The sequence below is a fragment of the Gasterosteus aculeatus genome, chromosome 13 (assembly GCF_964276395.1).
Source record: "Gasterosteus aculeatus chromosome 13, fGasAcu3.hap1.1, whole genome shotgun sequence".
Taxonomy (NCBI): domain Eukaryota; kingdom Metazoa; phylum Chordata; class Actinopteri; order Perciformes; family Gasterosteidae; genus Gasterosteus; species Gasterosteus aculeatus.
This window is the reverse complement of record NC_135701.1, coordinates 12,690,682-12,709,618: the sequence shown is the minus strand read 5'-3', so window position 1 is coordinate 12,709,618 and position 18,937 is coordinate 12,690,682. Positions and strand designations below refer to the sequence as shown.

Sequence of the window (18,937 nt, the reverse complement as noted above, 5' to 3'; positions counted from 1 at the left end):
TGTGCCTTTGTAACTTTTGGGCAGAGAAGCTCTGTCAAATGGTTCCCCATCAAATACAAATATGTCACAAAGCTGATGACAGAGTACATTTATTGTGAGACGGAGGTGTACAAACTTTTAAATAATAAATATTCCACTAGGAAGATGAAGAAAGAAAAAAAAAACCATACCACACATTCGTGTGTGTGCACATAAAATGAACAGATGCACACGTTTATGCTTCCACACTGACTCACCTAGCGTAGCTCTGTAGGTGTAGGTTGTTGAGGTTTTTTTGGGGGGTGGCGGTGAGGGGGTAGAAAAGAGCCACACATCTATCAGCACGTTGTTGCCTCCAGCCTTCTCATGTCTGTTGTAACAGGAGAATACAGACAATATAACCTTGTGAAAAATACAGCGTTGTAAAACATAAAACTAGAGCATTATTCTTGTCTAATGCAGTTGTCAATTTCATTGCTTTTCTGAGTCAGAGATGTATTTTGTAAAGAGATTAATCATTCATATCAGAGTTAAATGTTCATGTACTTTACACATGTCTGCATGTGTGACGGGTTGTTTGTGCGCTGTATTCAGCAGCTTTGCCCTCTAATAGTTGAGACATCTATAGCATCCACAGCAAGGCCAGGGAGCAAGGGAGCAATCCATAGACCTGCGTAGCCATGGCAACTAAACAAGGAATAGGCTAGATGTCAGGCGAGCATGGCTAAATTACCCATTAGAGAAAGCAGGAAGGGAGAGAGGGAATACTGGTCAGGGCACAAGAGGCTAATGGGGAGATAAGATGGCCAACATATAGACTACACACACACACACACACACACACACACACACACACACACACACACACACACATACATAAATGCACACATGATGAACGATGAGAAAAACGTCAGGAGACGGGCACAGAACGGTCCAGCATCAACACATACTCAAACTGGAAGATACAATTAAATGTGTACAAACTCTCCCAAATAAACATATTAAAAAAAAACAATACGCACATGTATCCCCATGCCAATATGCACATATGGGCAACTGTATGTGCGCTCACACATAAATGCGAAAATACATGGGAACACACACGTGTGCACACATACACAAGCATACAAAGGGCACAAAGGGAAAACAAAATGGTTTTAATAAATACGCCCTCTTGTAGAGGCTGCTCGTGAATGTGAGGGAGATATATTTATAGGAATCCTCTTGTGAAATCCTCTCTGCTCATCCCCACATTTGCGCATGAGAGAGAGAGAGAGCTTGTTCCTTCATTCTAATCCTTGATGCATGGCCTTCATGGCCTTGAGTCTATACTAATGAATAAAAGAATGGATCAGTGTAAGTATCCAAACTATGGTGAGAGTGAAAAGGTAAAAGTGGATTGGCCTGGCAATTTGACATATACGCAAACAAGCTTACACACTCATGCAAAGCACAACTACATGCTACACTGACACAAAAACCCTCCACAGAGTCAGGCAGTCCTCCTGACTTTAATGCTGCACGTTCATTTGCATGCGCCATAATTAGCGTCAGGCACACAGAGGCTGGTCCTAGGGGAGCTCTGTGATAACCGCTTCCCCTTCTAATAGGGCTCTCATTCCAAGAGTGCCAGACATTGCACATCTTCATTGTGGGGCCTGCAGCACACTGGCTCAGTGGAACCCCTGCTGCTGGAGCTATGCTGCTGGAGCATGCAGGGACAACATGATGGGGACAAGGGGCTAAGGAAGAAGGTGGAGGATGCTAGACCCGATAGGAGGGTGGGAAGACGGAGGAGAAGACCAAACAAGGGCTGAGAGATGTAAGGAAAGAAAAGGGGAGAGGTGATACGTTTGGAAGACAAGGAGAAAGAGGGAAGGAGAGAAGAAGAGAGGTAGCACATGGCAAAGGCGTCTGCACATTGTGTAGCAGACAGACGGAGAGACAGGCTGGACAGAGGTAATGAATGCAGTTATTAAATTGTTTCAGCTGCAAAGAGGTCTATTCTTATGCCATTATAAAGGGAACAATTTATCCCCGCTGATCGGCCCTGTCTCCTTTCTCCTCGCTCACTTTGATCTGCCAGCATATTGCCTTGATGTGTCCTATTCAATAGCGAATCTGGGGCAATTTTAATGCTTTTGTACCTCGCCACCGCTCCACTTCTCCCTCCCTGTTTAAAAATAGCTGTTAATTATAAGTGCAGTTTAAATGTCTCTAGTGACCCAGAATTGCAGGTTGGAGTGAGAAGAAGGGATAGAGCATCTCCAAATTCAAAAACAGCAGGACGCTCTTTCTTTCCTTCCTCACCAGCTCTCTTCAATCTCTCCTTTCTCCACCCCCCCCCCCCCCCCCCCCCCCAACCCCACCCTCCCCAGGTTCTTTGTCTTCTTCATTCCCCTCCCCTTTTCGATTCCACTTCTCCATTCCTACAGTGTTCCTCAACGTTGCTTTTTCTCCATCTCTTGCTTTCTCTTGCTCCTCTGTGGCGTCTCTTCCGCTCGGTGGGATTGAGCGGGGCTGGAGGAGAGGGGATTCAGTTCTTTCCTCCAACACACCAGAGAGCCGAAGCGAGACATTGGAGACCATAGCTGTGAAACCGCTTCAGTCTGCAGATTGTACGTGCGTCACACCAAGTCTTTGTATCCATCTCCTCAACTTCCTCCTCTCATCCAGCCGCAGGAGTGGGATGTTGAAAGGAAAGGAATGTGAAGGTGCGCTAGGTAACACAGTGCAGAGGCAGAGGCGCAGAGTATACCTGTGGGGAAGGCAAGGGGCTGTGCAGGGACCTGAGGTGTGCACCTGGGGGGGGGGGGGGGGGTGCATTGTCATAAATAAAGCATTAGCCTCTTGAAGGGAACATAGATGTGAGGGGCTGTCTCTGCAGCTCACTTTTCCCCACTAACTCCTACTAACAGTTAACCCGCAGGCATGTTCATGTAGTCGATTCATCGTTGAAGAGGTACACGCAGAAGCGCAAGAAATAAAACTCTGGCACTGCCTTGCGGAAAAATCTGGTTACTCGTTTTTACTTAAGAGAGGTCACGGATAACTTTCCATCACATCGAAAGTGGCTGACATGACTGACGGATGAACTGATTTGTCTCATTATTGTTCATTCGTAAAACTGTGCAAGATACAGTTGGAGTGAGAAGAAAACCACTGACACTAAAATGGAGCGGTTGTTATTTGGTAGTAAATCACTATAAAAAAAATCATGTCATATTCTTTGTCAGAAAATTAAATAACCTTTAATACTGTACATGCTACTCCTGCAGTTAGGCCTTATTTCATCTCCATTGTATAGTGTGGGTCTATGAATGAAAAGTAAAGGAATAATTCATAGTGGCAATAAAACTTCCTCACTTCCACTGTTCTAAACTTTCTAATATTAATATAAAAGATCCATTAATGTAAAAAATCAGTCTTGAGATTTTCGTTGGAGATGACATGTGTTCAATATTCAAATAGTGATGTCAGTTGTGTTTCTATTAATCAATTAGAATCCAGAACTATTAAATATATTCTTACTTTCTTATTCACATAAATCCTGCAAACAATCGAATAAAACTGAAACAGAAAAACTTGGAGATATAATATGAAAATACAGATATTATATAGATATTGGTTAAATTTGGTCAAAATGATTTCTTCCCAAACTGTGTATGATCCTAAACTAAAGTGAAAATATTATTCTCCCTCTCGTTTCTATGACTAAGACTATTACTATTAAAGCAGTTTTCAATTGCTATTGAATATTGCTATGCTCAAAATCTGGACTATTAACTATTAGCTAAACATGAATATGACCTCTCCAAGGTCCAGGCAATGATATAAAGTATGTCTCCATCAGTATGCAAGGTCCAGCTTGAAAATTGTTAATGCTGTCCTTGTTATGAAAGGTATGATAATAAATAAAAAGTTAGCAAGTAGGAGTGGGAGATAAATCTCTTAAATAAGCAGTGGAAGGTAATGAAAAGCGGCTCTTGGTCTCTCTCAAAGTAATAAGGCTGGCATTGTAACCTGAGCTGAACAATTCTTTCAGAATGAAAAGCCATCAATCTTACAATAAAAGGTTGCTGAGTTATTCCTGTTCATGTTAAACAGACAACAAATGACAGTGTCCCTCCCTGTCTAACAACCATGTGTTGTTTTATTTGTCAATAAACATACCAAGAGAACGGCGCCCATAAATAACGGGTCATCCTGATGCATGAGTTTTGATAGTCTAATGGTCTCATGGTCGGCCTGCTAATTGATCAATAAATGTCAATGAGGGTTCAATTGACTGTTTTCCAAAACTAAAGGGGGCGGTTTGAAGTGATGGCAAAGTAGGCGATACAGTCACCATTTGTTCATACAGCCTGAGATAATGTATTGTCTGTACTTCAAAAATGATTTAACATTTTCTGAATTCCTTTTGACAGGATTCATTAAACATTTCAATATTCTTTTCAGAGTAGTCTCCATGCATCCGTGAAGTAAGATTTTTATATACTCTGATCACACTATGGAAAATTCCACTGTATTGAGCAGCTGAACCTTGAAATAACAAACTTATGTGGGGGTGGTTTAACTTAGCAATGCTTCCACACAGACATTTCCTTTCAGTATTTTAGCTCCAAAAGAAAGAAAGAAAACAGAACAAAAAGGACGGCGATGTAGAGATAGCAGTAAGTTGCGAGTTAATGACCTTGATAAGACCAGGGACACACAGAGCCCGGGGAGAAGACGTGATGTGTTGGCCGCCTTTCTGTGACAGCGGTATCGTGGTGCTGGTGACAAGAGGAGATGAGGAGCTTGCACTTCTTGGCTTGGGTCACACGTTAGCGTTGTTGTTAGCCAGGGGCTTCAAGGGTGATCGTGTGTTTGTGTGTGTGTGAGCGCGTTTAAAAGGGAGGTACGGGGGCATGCATGGTGACAGAGGATGATACCAATCTAATGAGATAAGAAACGTATGCAAATGAACCTGGCCACAGTTCACACTAATCAGCTTAACACCCCGAGCGATATCAGCTATCTGTCGCATCGCGAGCGCGCGCCGACACACGCATCCACTCTGGCTCTCAGAAGTCAAAACAATCAGTTAGAGGATTTGACATGCCACGTTACTGTTCTCAGAGACACACCAACAGGCCCTATCAACACGCAGTACAGTGAGTCAAACTGTTCGTCCCACCTGTGAACCCAGAGCAATCTAAAAACGCACGATAAAGTTCACGCAATCAACAGCTTGCAGTCAGTAATGATAAGCAGATCTTACACATTGCAGAGGTAAAAACAAAACAAATGGGTGAATAGATGCTATTGTGTATGGGTCATTTCATTCTTGACAAGGTCAAAGGGCCATGGCCAAGGAAAAGACCCAGATAGCTGAACTTAACAGGGAAATGTTCATGTTGCGGGTTGTAGGCAGTGAGCTTAAAATATATATATATATATATATCGACATCCAGGACACACAGGCCAAACCGTAAATCACGGCCCCTGGCTCCTAAATGTTGGAATGAGCTCCCCAACTACATCTGGACAGCAATCTATGCATCTTTCAACACAAACTAAAAACACACCTCTACCAACATCTTGACTAGGAAGCGCAACGCTTACTTATAGCCCTTTGTGCAGCCTGATCTCCAAAAAGTGTTCGTAAAAATGTATACGAAAATCTTGAACATACAAATTCGTAGTGATACATACGAAATAAATACGGACTGCAACTGATGACGTCACCCTTTTCAAAGTGAATGGGGACCTGCACCCCGTAAACACACTTTGTGAAGTCTAACAGTGTAAAATAAAGGTGTTATGATTGCATTTTAACGAGAAATAAATGTTAACTTGTAAGAATAGAATACTAACCCTAACCCCCTCAAAAAATCCAACATGGCGGAGAGACGTTCACTCAAGAATCCAACATGGTCCGTCATGTTGTTCACTCAAGGGGCGTGGCTAACCACCGCCAGTTCCTATGTATTGTTACGAATTTGTATGTTCAAGATTTTCGTATACATTTTTACGAACAGGTTTTGGAGATCACGTTGCTTTGTGTTACTTATAGCCCTTTGTAGTTTGGCTTTCTTGAAGAATTTGCACTTGATTTTTGCTGTTCTGGGTCTGTACCCTCATGGCTAAATGCATTTGTTGTTAATCACTTTGAATATGAAATGTAATGTACAATTTATATGTTATCAACCGGCATTGTTGATTTGTGGATTTTTTCATCATAGTATTTCTGATTGAATAAAATAAAGAGATGTTAAGTTACTCCATCCCCATAATGCCAAATGATAAAAACATTTTGTCTAATGACTCTAATCCCCTGAGGAGGATGTCTTACGCATTGTGTCGGGATGTCATTTTAAGAGGCACGTGGTCATCAAGCGGGTGGACAGAGTTGTACAGCTGTACTCTTCAACACATCTCTCTGCAGCTATTATTATCTGTGGGAATTTAGGGCATCCTACATGGTCAGGGGACTAAATGGTGACTACCAGCACTAGACAAGCCCTGGAACAACACAGCTGTCCTTCAAAGAGTCGTCCACACTGACCTTGTCCATGTCCATGTCGTCCAAGCGTCCATTTAAAAAGCTTCTTGCCATTCAGACTAAATGAACTTTAATTTCAAATTATACAGTTTTTTAATTCAATAGATTGATGTAAAAATGTTATTTTTGAGTGTGCTATTCCCTGTGATGAGACATGCATATCTTCCTAACACTTAGTGATGAAACATCTGCGTGCTCAACTGATTTAAGAAATGTGTATAATACAAAACAGTGTGTTAAAAATCCAAGAGTGTCTGTCCCCTGCAAGTGTATACTAAACATTATTTCCTTGTGACAGGAGCTACAGTTTAACCACGAACCTCTGAATATTTCATATTTCTGCATGCCATGTCTTTTCCTTGTTTTTGTTGTTTGACTGTTCTCCTTTCCTTCCGAGTCTCTTCATGTCTCACAGTATCTTGGATCGCTCCCCCACTAAGCTACCTATACGAGTCGACCTATTCTTGAGCAAAGCTGGGCCATGACATCTTTATGGAAATACCTGCGGTGGGTGTGTTGATTTGAGAAGGGCATGGGAGCTGTTTGCGCCGACCTTACTCTCTCTCTCTCCATTTATACAGATGGAGAGACAGACAGTGACTTCCACAAAGACAGACAGTGACGTGGAGAAAGTGAAATAGAGAGCACCTTGCTATAACTATATTGGTGGACTCCGGTATGTTGGTGCACATCGTGTCTGGCTTCGGTCCCACGCAGCATTCATCTAATGAAAACCCGGCTGGCTGGCCGGCTGGCTGTCTCATCAAGGCTCATTGCCAAAGGTTCCTCTCCCGTGCATCAAAGTCACTCTGCTTTAATGAGGCTTTTATCAATGGCCAAGTAAGAGCAAATAACTTCACTGGAAATATAAAGCGAACCATAAAAGGAAATGTAAATCAGAGATGCAGGGAGACAACTAGTAATTCTTTAGAGGCACTCACGTGGACTTATTGCAGTAGCAATCAAATCAGTAAAAAGGATGTTTATGCTTCTGCAACGGTTTATGAACACATTCAAGACGCACACACACACAAATACAGCGCAAGTATTATGTCTCAAACCCTGCCATGTGAACACAGAAATGCATACGCACGTGAAAATATAGACATGCACATAAAAGGCATTTAACGCTGCATATAATACACATGATACAAGTACGCTACACAGCCGTCACGCTTTGAAAAATCCCCAAGTGTCACATTACAGTAGGCCGCTAAAACTGTGTTGGCTGGTGATAGCTGGGAGACCAGAGCCAGACTACAGTAGCAGCCAGTCCCCCAGTGGATGACTGGGCTCTGAATATCAGCTCAGTCACTGTAACAAGCCCCACTTAGTCAATGGCTCTATCACAAGCTCTCTCTCTCTCTCTCTCCATAGACCCTCTATGCAAACAGGCCACTTAAAAACACCATTACAGGGAGATTGCTCAAGCCTTAGAAAGCAGTTCTGAAGTGGTGTGTGTGAGAGAGAGGATGAGAGGACAAACAGGGGTTTGACAAACCGAGAGTGGGATAGAAATATTGAGTAGGGGCTAGGAGAGTTGCTGGGGAAGGTATTGATGGCACTCAAGAGTGGACTTCTAATTAGAGGCAAATACTAGTTACTTGTCGGTGAATGGGTGACAGTTGACACAACCAAATGATACTGTACCTTAATGATTCTGAAGATGCGCAAAATTAACAATGGCCCTTATGTTGAGTTATTTTTCTAAAGTAAACTACACTGGAGCAGCCCATTTGGAGGGTATTGAAACCTGTAGATCATTTAAAATTAGTTACACCTACTTTGTGTGTTTAAAATCAGTTTTAACTTTAATACTTCTGGGCATCTGGGGTTCATGAGAAAAGGTATAACGATGGGTCCCTTTCTGATGTCTTACTTTCACGCCATTATTATCCACGGTCTCATTCTTCCACTAGTACCCGACCCACCCATCCGTCCTCTCTCACCCTTCGAAATGTTCTCTCATCTCTCTCCCGTCCGACCTCTCATCACTTGTTCATAACTTCAAAGCGACAGTTACGCAGAGTCACAGTTTCCATCAAACAGACCAAGAATGGATATTTTTTAAGCAGGGGGATCACTTCGACCAGCCTTTCAACAATGAGACCAACTATGGCCAGACATTAATGTCATGTTACAAGAGGCCATGAAGTAAGTCTCACTCAGCGTGTTTACATGATGGTATAATTTGAATCTTTGCTTAGTTGGACTATGCTATCTTTCGGGGCAAGTGCTACTATCCCAATATACATGGCAGTGAATAAATCGAATCATTGGCCGAAAGCATGTCATATCCGATACGATAGGTGGCGCTGTTTTCATTACAACTAGTTGTGATACAGCCATTTTCGCTTGACCGCTTCACCACTACCAACAACAACAACATCAACATTACGAGAAAGATGGCGAACGGAGAGCAAGGTGAAGCTACATCCCTCTACTATTTTGGCATGATGTTAATAGGAGGACAGCGAATGCGAATGGCGCTATTGGCTGATTTGATAACGGAGAGAAGACGCCGTCGGGATCTCAAGCATGCGCAAAGACGCAAAGTCCAGTTCCTTATCCGATTCACCGTTACATGCCGCAATAGTCGAACTATCAACTGGATCGGATCGAGTTATGTGTTAGTAACGGTGTTAGTCGGATCGTAGTCGGACCGCACATAGTCGGACAAAGGTGTTTACATGAAACGGATAATTCGATTTCAGTCCGACTAAGCCAGTTATTCGAATCCATGTAACCACGCTGACTCTCTCTTCCATTCTGCACCTTTCTCTTTTCTCAACTGTTTGTTTTTCTTCTCAAGAGTTTGTTTTACCATGACAATGAAGTAACTCCATGAGTGCACCCGTACCACCTTCCTGCCCCTAGCTGTCCTCTGGACCTCTGTCAAGGAAGGAAGGCGATTGGGAGTGGGTATGGCTGTATGCCAAAGTATTCTGGGAAGTACTCCAAACTACATATTTGTTGAGTGGGGAAGAGAGCGGAAATGGCCTCGTGTCTCAAGGGAGGCAAGGTTGAGCAAAAGTGGGGGAAGCAGGGGTGACAGACGCAGAGTGAGGTGGGAAATTGAGTCATTGGATACCACTAAGGTGGTTGGTGCATGGGAGGGTTGCACTTGTGTCAGGATTGTCTCATGACTGTAACAATAGGGGATTTAACTGCTCTGGAAAATGTGTCCTCCGGGAGAACCTAATAGGCGGTACAGTGGGTTAAGTAAGAGTTCTCAAACTGATATATTGATGCCTGTAACACCCATTTGAGTTATCAGCCTTATTTAATTAATAATGACCAAAAAACAGGGGCATGGGCCAAATATTAACTATACAATTTATTGATAACATGAATCATATTGCTGACATAAGTTCAGACACAAAAAAGTCTCTCTGACAGTCAGTCACCTACTTCAATGTGTTGAAGTAGGACGGCGGATTAAAAAATAAATAAATCATCCTCCACAACCCTTAAAAAGCTTGATTCTCCTCAAGGTTTTGGCTAAAATGTTAGAAAAGAGGTTGCTAATATACCAGCCATGTTCATCTGCCTAACACAGGAAAAAAATAAATGCGTTAGAAAAATAACTGAAATGCGTCAGAAAAATAACTGAAATATCAAGAAAAAATAAATGAATAAACCATGTTGCAAAAAATGTAAAATGTTGGTAATATAATCTGAGTTAACGTAACATTTTATGGTACTCCACTTACACAGCATGTGCACCATCCACAGTGGTCACCTGTTGATATGCTTTGAGCATGTGTGTGTTCTATGCTATAGGGCTGGCCTGTGACATGCCATACTTCAGTGCCAGGGGTTTTGTAGGGTCAGTGCTATTTCACACACCTCCTGGAAAATGAGTGACCTTGGAACAAAACAAACCGGCTGTGACAGTGTGGCCTTTTAACATAATCTTTGGGGTACGGCTGTTCTTTAAAAAACAAATGGTGACAGTAAATATGTACTTCCGTTAAGCTTTTGGCCGGATCTGTATTTTAATCACTCTGTTGCAATAACTTAACACTTGGCCAATCAAACATAAACCAACCCCTGATGAGATGCTGTGGATTGTTTGGAAAGAAAAAACAAAAGCAAACATGTACTCGTTTTTCAGGCTTTCCTCCGATGTTTCAAAGCCGCCACTATTAATGTAATATTATATCTCAGAGGTCTGGCCACAAAATGGAAGAAAGGGCAGCCAACACAGTGACCTCTAAAGATGAGAGTGAAATGGTTTAGGCTACCTACTATGCCAAAAGGTAAAAAGTATGTTTTGGCTTCACTCTATTCTCATGCTGCTGAAGGTAAACTCTGAAAAGGTTGTGTATTCACACACCTCACAAGGTCAGAGAAGCAATATCAAACATATTGTTCATTCCTTGCAGGATCAGTTTTTTTTGTCTGTCTTTTGTTTTTTCTTTGTCACACACGCACTCACTTGAAAAGGAACTATCAAAGTGCATGGGTATGCACACCTATGCACAAGCGTAGCACGGAAGAACGTACAGACGAATAGGAATAGAAATAGGACTCGTAAACACTCTCGTACACAAAGAAAGGAGCATATATACACATGGAACCTCCCACAATCGCACATATATAACTCAACATCACACACATGCGCATACCATGTGCACAGGAAGGCATGTGAGGGTCACGCACAGCACATAAACTGGATGCGGCACCTTCATGTAAATTCTACCCTCTTGACAACTGAGCGTTCTCATAAGCTCCAGTAGTCAGCTGTCTACTGCATTCTTCAAGGGACACGCGTGACATTATGTTAATTTAGGGGGCCTCTTGTATTTGGGAATGGTTTCGTGCCAATGTGTGATGCTGCCTAAATGCCTTTCTGTTTTAAAGGGAAATGTAAGACAATGTCTGTTAAAATAATAGCACATGCAATGTGACATAAAACAGAACCTGTTTGAATAATAGTGGAATGCTTCTCGGCACAAGTATGACAACATCTTCATTTATCTATATCTATGTGGTCCCCACTGGGTGGTTACAAATAGAAGTGCAAAGTGGCTCAATCCTCCGTTGAATGTCTATCCAGGGAGTTGGATTAGAGCAAAACGGACATCTCCGTGCCACAGCGCTGAGCCTGAAACCCCCCATAAGCCTGGCATTTCCTGCCCCATGAGAACCATAATTAAGAGGGTGCTGGACAGCCTGAGAGCCTCAATCCCCAAGACCTTCATGTGGCAGGGGACAAGAGGCTATATGCTGAGATAACAGTAGTAATTCCCTGACAAAGACCAAAACTAACACAGGATGTCACGTAGCTCATCAATGACAGAAATTCTTCAAAATAAAAAGGGCTTTCCAGCACGCAGCGGGGCTCTGAGAATATGTCGATGGACACGGCTCTGGTGTTAGCACCTGCCAGTACAAGCCAACACAAACACACAAACGCTAAGAGTAAGCAAGAGGTTACTGACACACTGCTGGCCTTCTCTGTCCCGCAAATTACACTTCTTACCCTTTTGTTTTGAACAAAATAATTGATACTCAGAGCCATGCAGTGCTTTGCAAGGAGCAGCGCAGGGGAGGGCAACGATTAGTCTGTTTGTAAACAAGACCTTCAGTTACGGCTCCTGGTCTCCGCCTCTGTGCTTAGATCGCCCTGCACAGCCCGGGAGGGGGGGCTTTGTATCTGAAGGTGGAGAGTGTCAGGCCACTTGAGCTCCACTTTAGAGTGCAGAGAGAGAGAGGGGAGATTGGTACAATGCCACACCCTGAACTTTTAAGTTACAGTATGCTTCGGATCACAAATGACATTTTTTTAAAATACATTTTTACATTTACATACTTTTTCTTTCTTTCGTATGAAACATTTTTAAAATAAATAAATAATGTGTGGATAAAGAATGTATCTTTGAAAGAAGTGAGTTATGAACAGGCCTCCTCCTGATGGAGTCATATGGGAAATTAAAGTCAACGTCTTGGTTAAATTAATGAGAAAATGAGAGTAGGGGCGCGTGATTCCCGACAGCTCTTTTTTGTTGGTGGTGAAAAGTCAATGGCGGGTAATAGAAGAAGGGATTAAGGTAGAACTGGGTCAAAGGCCATCTGCATCAGTGGACTACCATGTCTTTTATTTTAGTCTTTGGCTGTCAGCCTGGGATTGAAAATGTGTGCACAAGTGTATTAATTGATGTGTTTATGTGCATATATGTGCAGGCCTGATTAGTGCATCTATGTGGTGCTGAGGTGGGAGCACAGGGCAGGGAGGGCAGGGGGGGCAGGGGGTTCAGGGCAGAGTAAGGTAATCCTTTAAGTGGTAGACTTTAACTCTTTCACAAAGTAAACAGCCAAGCAGTTGAGGGAGTATTGTCGTCGGGTAGTGTTTCAGAACTGCAGGAGAGGCCCGGGGCACCGTGTGAGTAACTTTGGGAAGCAGTGATTGATACTGTGTGTGTGTGTGTGTGTGTGTGTGTGTGTGTGTGTGTGTGTGTGTGTGTGTGTGTGTGTGTGTGTATTTCAAGCCATGACTTAGATTAGCTATGGCCTTGAAGAACACTATGACGGGGAAAAAGCCAGCAGATGCCTCTTCACTGGGGTGCATCGGGCCACCAAATATCCCTGATCGTGTCCCAATTCAATTACAGGCCGCCAACTGATGCATAACAGAATATGTTTGTGCGTGTGTGATTGGCTGTGGGCTTGAGCCCTGCGTCTGAACGTGTGTGTGTGTGTGTGTGTGTGTGTGTGTGTTATGCGTGTGCGGGCATGCATTGCCGGCGTGTTAGTGTTCCGGGGTTAAGGGGGAAGGAGGATGACCCCGCACAGCTGACGGTCAGCCAAGCAGGACAGAACAACACAATAACACCCTTGTTAACCAGGACACGGCATACCTCCCACCTGTTACCCCCAGAACCACACACAGGCAGACACATGCTTGCACATGAACAGACACACTAAAAACAAACTCACAAATCCACTCGCACACAAGCACGCGCTGTTTTTCTTGCACACACGTACACCTTGGGAAAGGGTTTCAAACGCATGGCATTTGCCCGCGATGGCTCGTTTGAGGCCTTTCCTACAGTCACTGTGCTCCGCTAAACTCGGGGTCTGAGAGAGGAAAGGTTCTCATCGTATAGTCCACTTCCTGTCTGTCTGTCTGTGCCTAAACACTGTAGACACGCTTCTTGAACGAACATGTTTAGTCTGAAGCTAGCATGACTGGAAAGGAGCTTGTGGGATTACTGGCATGCTACCACACTAGTCTATCTGGAGGGAGAAACAGACACAAACTGCAATCGGTTGCTCTCCCTGGCTTACATAATACTATTACACACACAGACTCACACACACAAATACAAATGCACACACACACTCACAACACACAACTTGCACCGTTGTGTACCCTATTTTGTTGACATTTCAATGAAAGGTATGCAGGTAATATACATTATATGAGGTCTGGCTGTAACTGAATGCAAGTATTTGTAGGCTCACATACCTGTTTTTTTCTTTTAGCCAATGTAAGTTTTAGCAGTTTGTACAAACTTTAATATATATTCAAGAAAAAATAATTGTTTGCAAGCGAGTGAAAAGGAAACAATGCAGGGAAGGGCACACGTTTGTGTGCATGTTTGTGTGTCTGTGACTCTCAATACATTAATAATTACATTACACTTTAAAAAAACAACGTTATTTTTCAAAAAATGTCATGAATGCATTAGCAAATTTGTGATATTTGTGTGTTCTGTGTTATAGTGTATTCAAATCCCCTCTTTGTTTATACAGCTCAGCCATGGGAAACATTGTGTAGACTAAACCTATACAAGATAGAGACTTAAGTCCTTGTGTAGTGAGTTTGTGAAAAAGTGAGTGGGTGAGTGAGACCTTCCATAAAACAAATCAGTCAGATCTTCAGCATCTTGACTTAATACAGGTTGAATGAAAACCAATTAACAATCATGGTGACGCAGAACAACGTGGTTACCTTGAGACGAGCAAACGTGTTGTTACCATGAGAGCTTGAGTCAGAGAAATGTCATTTGTTGATTAACAATTCTCTACGCTGAATGATAAAGAAACGTTTGGGACGGATGGATGAAGGCACATGCAATTCGACACTTTGTCACAGAATGAACTGCTCTAAATCACATTTTGTGTACGTAATTGATACATTACAAATTGAACAAACTTCTTTACCCAACGTCAGTGTTATTTTAGCTTATTAGACTTGAATAGCTTTTTCTTTTTTTTCCCAAGTATTGATGCAAAATATTTATTTTTAGTATAATGTGCTGTCCTTTATTTGGCACGATTACTTTAACATTTTTTTACCCATTAAATGAAAAACAATAACGGAACCCAGAGTATGAGCATGTGATTGAGTGAAAAACAAATGACGCTGATGAGCACGTTTGTGTGTGTCGGGGCGAGGGCAAAGGGCGCACAATGGGGAGAAAGAGAAAAACAAACTCACAATACCAGCCCAACTTTCAAAAGTGTGAAAATCTCTATAAACCCATCAGCTCCAATAAATGGCAAGACTCAATAGATGAGAAACAGAGGAGGCTGAGAGAGAGCCAGGGCAGAACCATAGAGTGAACTGGCCTCCCCCATTCACTTTTAAATTTCCTTCTCCACAGTCCCTTGCACACTGTTAATTACTGGCTAGGCATTCCCCTGCCACCTTCTCACATATAACAAGCGCCCCTTCCAGACCCACCGCTGGAAAATGCTTGCAGCCGAAGGATCAAGACCAATTATGGCCTTAAACTGGACCTATTTCTGTTGTGCCTAAGGGGGGTAGGGAGGGTGTTAAACAGGGAGAGAAGGGGAACAGAAGTGGTGGAAGTGTGACTTCTCCCACAACATAAATGTGTCTGTTTATTAACGTCTTGCTTTCTGAGTTTACTGCTAACTGTGAAAAAAGCTGGTAAATTGACATTTAATGAAACAAATAAATAAAAAGGACATGGTTAGATGTAGATAACGATGGCTATCGGTGTAATAGAAGTCACGTGTGAAAAACTAATTTTTGCACTTGCATACTTTATTTAAAGACATTATTAACTACGACTGAAGGTTCTTTTTCGCCTAAGCTGGAGTTATATATGAACTTGACTTGAAAGAACAATGGTAACTTTCATGATTGATTTTTGAAGTTCCTTAAATTGCACTGACAGTTTTATGAGCCTCAACCTTATTGCCAATTAGCTTTTTATAATGTTGGCATGGAGGACATTGACAAATCCATTGACACTGTGGTTCATACGAGTTACATTACTGTATTTGTTTTCTAAAGTCTAAACCCTTTGCCTTAACAAAAGTAAAAGAATATATACAGGCAGCAAAGTCTACATTATAGTAACCTAATGCAGTCAAACCGTATCACAATCAACCACTTTGTGAGCACTCCTTTGTAACTCTCATCCAGTAGATCATTTAATGTCAGCAAACCTCCCAAAATTGGTAGCATTTACAAAAATAAGTGAGGTTTAGTTATGAAATAATAAAACTATCCCAGCTTATATTCGTTATCTGCTCATTGCCTAAAGTAGTCTGTTTATTGATTCCCACTCATTACAGTAATTATGTTTTATTTAATTTTTCCCTGCCAGCCTGACACCCGTCCTCGTGCTGAATCCCTCTCAGGTCCAGGACTTTTACTATCACCTCGACATAACATGGGATTAATTAGTATGACGACAAACATTTTCATTAGTATAACATGGATGAGGTCCAACTTTTGAGCTCGTTAATGAATTACAAACAACAACCACTGATATTTCCCGCATATTGAGGACCATTGTGGTTGTCGCCTGTCATCTTGTCTGCAGCCTTGTACCGTTCTAAACATTTGCCAACATACTATGAGCAATAAAATAATGACATACAGTTACATACAGTCAAAGAAAGAAGCAGACTGAGTGTTGTTGCAATTAAGTATTTTAGAACTCTCTATAAAAAAAAAAGACTTTGATTTGTGTTTGACATTTATCCAGCATGTCTCGTAGTAGTGCTGCAATGATGAGAGATAATCAATGAGCAATATAGGTAGGAAAAATGGAGACAGAGAAAAAGAGAAACGGTCAGGAATATAAGGGTCAGGGGGGAGAAGATAGTGAAAGGGAAAGTGGACGGTTGTATTGGACAAAAATACGATTCCTTCTTAAAAATTTCTACTTGCAAGATAATACACAAACATCCCCCCCACCCACACAGATGCAAATCTATGGATGGATAAACCAACATAAAATATATGGATGGATGCTCCCATATACACAAATATTTGCACTCACACATTTGAATTACAGCTATACGAAGCCATTAGTTTCCCATATATATATATATATATATAAATAAGCAGACCTGCTGATGAAAGCTCATGAAGGCGGCTATGTAAATAAAACAAATGAAAAGCCAGTGCTCAGAGGTGAAGGGAAAAAGGTCCCCTTGGGATGTATTGTTTGTGAAAGGCTGCTCCATTTACTTTCGCCACGGGAGGAGCGAATGGTGCCATCATGGAGGCATAACCTAACATTTTCTAATGGCAGAGAAAAAATACCACCCAGCATCGGTCTCACAGTGCTGCGAACTAAAAGGAGGAAAGAACATGTTGGTGGCTCCACCAGAGGCAGCGAGGTTGTTACCCTCTCACGTGCTATGCACAACATGGATACACAAAGACACACACATAAGCAATAATGCTTTAGCTATTACATGTCTTATCAAGAGGATTTTCCGCATGAGGACAAAGGGGTGAAAGGTTGTGGCTTGGCAGCGCTCTCTTCATAGAACGGAGTAGCAGAAACATCACGCAGTAATGAACAGGTTCAGAGGGGACAGTGGAAAATATCACCTCCTTGTACCATTCAATACACTACTTGACAAGAACAGGTATGATGTTTATTTCACTGTTGCTTTACTTTTTGCTCACACTAACATTTGAGAATCGCGCATCTAATCCAAACAGTTACTGAAATATGAATTATTATATGTTAATGGTTTTATCAGTCGTCCCGTTGGAGACAGACCATGATGAGAGTAAATTTCACGTTTAGTATACATATACAAATCTTACCAGCATGATATATGTTTTGATGAAAGAAATCCCAAATCAGAGTGAATTGCTTATAGTCACGTAAACAATTCTCAATAACGATTTACAATAAAGTAAATTACAATTTAAGTGACATCACAATGACAAACATTGTTCACAGTGTATACTGACTTTGGGTAATATGTCAACTATGATCTGTTACATGTAGTGTCCAACATGTTCTCTAAACCACCATAATTGGCAAAAGCATACACATTCAGAGGATAGCGTATTAACTTTCATCACACATACTTGCATTACATCAAAAAAGAACTGGGCCAATGTGTTTTGGGTTGATATGACTTGTTTGGCGTCTAGTGTTTCCGTTTTGTAAAATCCATCAGTCATTTCTAAGTAGGTGCTGAGAGAGACACCCGACACCCAGGATTTCATGACTTCATAGTAGTATAGAGGTCAAAGCAGGACTTAAACATGCTTTAATCTAAGTCAACTCATTTTGGTGCAGAGGGACCCTGGGTGGCTCAAAAAACACTCCCTTGGCCATATTTTGTAAATCAATTGAGAGGAAAAATAAAACAATGGCCTAACTTGTAATTGAATCAACGGATATAAGAAACAAAAGTATCAGTGAGTTAAATTACAAGCTAACAAAATCTACAAAGGCAATCGAAAAGCAAAAGCAGTAATCAATTCACTATATCTAACACGCGGATCCCAGCAAAGGTCTGACAGGTGAAAAGAACTGATCCAGCAATCTGTGGGAGAAGCAGTGAGAAAAATGGGTTCCTCTACTTCCTGTGACAAGGCCGCCCTTCCCATGGTGTGGCATTTAGCATAAACAGATGAGCTAATCTGAGCTGTGGATAACGCACCTGCCTCATTCCACTAAATAAATAAGCCCTGTACCGCAATCCTCTTCCCCCTGTGCCTGTGCCGCTACCCTTCCATCCCTCGATCCCCTGCTGGGCCCACTGCTCTCCATTTATTTCTCCTCCTCTCCATCAGCCGGGCAGATAGAAAGAGGGAACAAGGGAGAGTGAAAGTGGAAAAAATAGAAAAGGGCTCATATCATCGGTGGGCCAAAGGTGAGTCGCCCGGGGAGGCAGCGGGAATGAAATTCTCCCAGTCCCATTTTACCAGCCATTCAAAGCACATTACTCTGGAGAAGGGGGAACTTATAAAGCCCTTGCACTTGAACACATTTCTGTGTGTTTACGGGAGACAGAAAGGGGCTGCTGTACCCGTGCCTCACTAATAGATTCCCAATTTGGGCTCACTTCTTCTTCTCTCTCTCCCTCTCCTCCTTTAGTCTTTCTACTTCTCTCTCTCTCTCTGTATTCCTGTTCTCTCACACTCTATCCATTTCCATGCAGGCCTGC

The 18,937-nt window shown here is 42.1% G+C and overlaps 1 long non-coding RNA gene across 4 annotated transcripts in view; it reads right to left on the bottom strand.

Annotated features, from left to right (window-relative positions):
- Positions 1 to 18,937, bottom strand: part of LOC120830819 (uncharacterized) — a 257,053-nt gene that overhangs the window by 19,449 nt on the left and 218,667 nt on the right. For all 4 annotated transcript variants that reach the window (XR_013452113.1, XR_013452115.1, XR_013452116.1 and 1 more), the window contains one exon: positions 237 to 349. This is a non-coding gene — a long non-coding RNA (uncharacterized LOC120830819). The remainder of the gene's footprint in view (positions 1 to 236; positions 350 to 18,937) is intronic.